Source organism: Chanodichthys erythropterus, chromosome 3 (assembly GCF_024489055.1).
Source record: "Chanodichthys erythropterus isolate Z2021 chromosome 3, ASM2448905v1, whole genome shotgun sequence".
In the NCBI taxonomy this organism is placed as follows: domain Eukaryota; kingdom Metazoa; phylum Chordata; class Actinopteri; order Cypriniformes; family Xenocyprididae; genus Chanodichthys; species Chanodichthys erythropterus.
Window position 1 is genome coordinate 34,361,556 of NC_090223.1, and position 4,828 is coordinate 34,366,383.

A 4,828-nucleotide genomic window follows, 5' to 3' on the forward strand; every position below is an offset into this window, starting at 1 on the left:
CTGCTTGTGAACGCTGTGATATTATTCATTTCTTGGCGCAGACTTGTATGGGCCTCTTGTGCAAACAAAGCCATTTGCTCAAGGATAAAAATACATAGCTGCCCATGTGTCCTTAGTCAGTACTTTATCAAGTGCAAAGGAAGGGGTTTTTTTTCTCTGTAACATCAAATTTATAATCTTCTGTTAGTTTCAGCTCTTTAAAATGTATAAAACATTGTCCTTCACTGAAGGCTTATTCATTTTTAATTTTTTAAATGTTTTAAACCACGCAAGTACGTGAACAGACACATCTTGCTATGATAGCTTGTTTTCACACAAGTACACGTTGCATTCTTAGCATTGCCACAAGAGGTGCTATAGAGAGATGACATATTTTTGTTGGTCAAATCCTGAAAACGAGCATTTTAGCACTTTCGGTTCCATCGCCCTGAAGTTAATGGGGTTTTTTAACGCCTGAAATAAGGTCTGTTGTTAACACAAGCTTAAGGTAGTTTTACTTTTTTGTTCTACAACATAAAATACATCATACAACAAATGGCAGGGGTTGTTGGGGAAATTAAACATCATGGTGAACAGCTAAGCCCATCTACTTACTCCACTATCGTAGCCTCATTGTGTTTAAAGTCACGCTTAAGAGAAAAGTTTTTTTTTTTTTTTAATAAAGGCTAAAAGAGTTGTCAGAAGCTTATAGTTATGACTTACTGAGTCATGCAACTGTGGTTCAGTTAATTTATAGCCTATGTTTAGTTTACGATTGAATTTAGGCTTCAAAATTCATAGAAGTTGTGTGCATTTGTTAAAATTATGATAAATAAAAAATGTAAGAATCATAAACTTATGTTGGTCACAGAGCTTTTTCTGCAATAATCCAAAAGCCAATTAGAAAAATCGTGTTAACGTCAAGTATATTAATACCTCTTACCTGAATAATAACACGTCCGTTTTAAAGTCAGCGACATCTGAATGTAACTATCGCCCCCTTGAAGTTTGTTTTAAGGTGCGGTCACATTAGAGAAATTTTGTGGTAAAAAAGTCTATTCTCTTTTGTCAGTTGTTTAGTGATATATAAATTAAACACTCACAAAGAAGTCACTTTTTAAACCGAGCAGCTTGCTGTTGGTCAACGCAGTGAATTTTGCATGACCAATTTGAACCCATCAAATCTGCATGGTAAAATCTTTCACCCTTCACGCAAAATTCCCCTTGACATGAATTCCTACTGAAATTGCTGTATTTCGCCTTCAAAAATTTGCCAAACAACAGTAAATGTGACCAGACATTTGTTGGCGTTCACGTACTTGGGTACTAGATAAAGTTTTGCTCTCACTGAAGGGTGCATTGTGTTAGATTAAATCCTTTCATGTAAATCACTGTGTGTACTCTGAAATTTACCAAATTTTAGATTTATATATAAATAAATATTTTGTCTCTGTGACTGTGTTTTGTATGCTTTCTTCATATTGTAAACTAGAATTATCATTGGCCTATGGACCAGACAGACTATTTCAAATGATTTTTTTTCTTACCATAGATTTTGGTGGTTTGGTTTGCATTTGATTGTATTGGTAAAATAAATCATAATTACGACACTGATCAGAAAAGAAGAGAACTTTAACAAATAGGATGCCATTCTTCACAAATCTGCCTTTAAGAACAACACTGCAGGCATTGAAAACAACTGAACCTGTTCTAACAAATGACGTGCAGCTAAATTTAGCATGACATAGAACCCATTTTTCTTTACCATGAGTGGAATATTATGTAGCCATGCAATTGTTTGTGTGTAGTGCATTTTTTCTTCAGAGGGAGATGTCTGAGCATGAACTAGCCGCCAACCAAGGACTGTTTTGAAGAAAAGTCAGTCCTTTAAAGCTGAAGTGATGATGTGAGAGGGAAGTGAGATCAATTGTCCTTCTCATCATAGACTTAAGGCTACAAAAGCAGTCAATCAATGTCAATGTCTTGTTTCTTTTTTAAAATAATAAATACATGTAATAAGTGTTGCGGCACCCCAAGCAAATCTGTAGGGCTATAGGTCGATGTTAAGTCTTGACATCTTGACTGTTTTTATATGATGGCGATTGGTGTCTATGGCTCAGAGATACAGTTGGGTTGCTTTCAGCAATTTTGGATGCCTTCCTTATTTGATCGACCCGTTTAAAGACATTAGGGCTCTAAATGAACTGATTAGTTGAATCAGGTGTGTCAGACCGAGAAAAAGACACAAAACATCTACAGTATTATCTGTAAAAACATACAATTGTCCCTATTCTGGAGAGACTGTGGTTGTTCAGATCACATTGTTCCTAAAGACAAATTCCTAATTAATCTATCCAGGCATTTTTCAGTGGAGTGGCTCACTAGCCAATTATAGTGAGGATATCACTTAAATTGTGAATGTGGGATGCTTCATCAGCCAGCAAGAAAGGTCTAGTAATTTCTCTTTCAATTAAATGCTTACAAACTCCCTGAACCCCTTTCTTTGATTTCCACTTTCTGTGTTCATGTACTCTGTTGTTTGGGAATAGATTAAAAGAAAAAGAAAAGAGAAAAAAAAATGCTTTGCAGGATTCTTGGAAACCAAGTACACACACTTCCTGAAGCTGTATCATGACATGAAAGATGGGCAAAGATTGACAAAGATACAAAGCGGAGGAGTGAAGATTCAAGATAAAAAAACAACAGTTTCAAGGAAAACAGCAGAGCTGGAGGTCAAGCTCTTGTACTATTAGCCCTGAGGTGTATTATGTGGAATTGAACTGGTTTAAATACAAGCATGAGGTTGACATCTTACTGCATATTTCTCTGCAGGGTAAGAAATGGCACAGAAATTTAACAAAAATTTGACTTGTGGCCCTTCAGCTAAGTCACTATTCCAAAGTGCTTGTTCATTGACTCACCCGTATTCTTGTTGCCAGGATCCATGCCTCTGTCTAAATAAAACTACCTGTTATTCACTTACCTGCCTGCCTCCGTCTGTGTGCCTGACAATAGTGAGCTGAAGCTATAGGAATGTAAGTGCATCAAAATGCTATAAAAGAACACACTTACCATTTCTGGTGGATTTTACCTTAGCTGCATAATTTAACTAAGACTGACCACTTACATCAAATATATTCTATTCGAGCATTTTCGTTTTCATACAGCTTTTTTTGTATTTGAATTGAATTGTTTCAACTGAGAATTTAAAGTTAACTGATTAAAAGGATGCATTGACATAAAAGGGTGACAAGCTTTGGTTTAATTTAATTAGAAAAAACAAACTTAAATAACGTGGTTTGCCTCAACCTCACCGTGACAAAAGAACGGAAACCAAACATCTTGCAGCAGTTCAGATCTTCCTCCTCTCACAGGGGATTTGCTCACGCAAGGTTTTTAGACCTAGGGCATCCCAACGACAGCCTCTGCTTGTTTTTCGGGGGACATTTCAAGAGTACATTGACTGGGTGATTTTACAGAGTGGATCCCCCTTTACTATCAGCGAGAGCGAGGGGTCACCGTGATTTTGCCAAGTAAGACATGTTCCTGGATCAACATTCCTATCTGAAAATTTAGTCCTAACCTTTTCCCAACCCCTAAACCTAACCCTACCCATAACATATCCCTAAAATCAGAGGGAAATTATTAATAACACTGTTGTGGAAGCACCTAACCCAGGCCTAACCTTGACAAATGGTAAACTTTTCCCTCAAATCTGATTGGTTGATTGGAATGTTGCTCCAGGATCAACAAAGTTGTTGATCCAGGAACATGTTGTACTTGGTGAAATCACGTTCACCGAGAGCGAAGAGAATCATCCATCACCAGAGTCCGCAGCCTACATAGAACAGATAGGCCCATGCCCAAATCTGCCATGAAAAACAACCAAATGCCATCTTGGATTGAGAGCCAGAGCCCACCGCAGATGGAGAGAAACGTCTGAACAGGTGTGTGAGCCTGCACTTGTCGTGAGGTGGATGAAGGGAGAACTCAAATTGCGGTGAACAAAAATAATACGTTTATTCAGGATGAAACCTGACATACACAAATGAAACAGTCAAAGTAACAGGTGGCAGTTTGAGGAAACTGGTGGCTCTCGTGGTATCTGCGCACACACAGCAGACAGTAGCAGGAGAGACCACTGAAAAAGCAGGAGAGCAGATGACCCAGCAGAAGACGAGTACAAGCCCAGCAAGAGAAAATGACTTGCATGAAAACTCCTCCTGAACACAAAAACAAACAGGTGAGACACAGAGCAAAACATAGAGCAGACATGTAACATCCACACGACATGAAGTGATCAACTGACAACAAGGGGAGACACAGCTGGGCATATAAAGGGTAGAGGGGAACGAGCGACAGGTGTGGGAGATCAGCTCGTAAGCACCCTAGCACTGATTGCTACAATCACAAGCTGCAGAAAAATGACAGGACAAGACAAACAACAGGAAGAGCCAGTGTCACAACCTGAATAGTGACAGCACTTACAGTATGTAATTTATGGAGCTTTCACATGAGGCTACATTCGTCCTGGAGGCCGAGCTAGTTATGGAGTTTGACCAAGTAAAAAAAACGTCTCGGGTTACGATTGTAACCCTTGTTCCCTGAGTAAGGGAACGAGACGCTACGTCGGATGACGTGATGGGAACCCTCTTTATTTTGTGTTCATGAAGCACCTCTGTATCCATCCAATGAAAAGACGTGACGTCAGAGGCGGGTGACGTCACGGATCAGGAAGCTATAAAGCACACCTGAACACAAAGCACGCCAGCTTCTGTAGGTTGTCTGAAGCAAGCGCACCAGGTATGCGGGAGATACGGCCACGTGACGTAGCGTCTCGTTCCCTTAC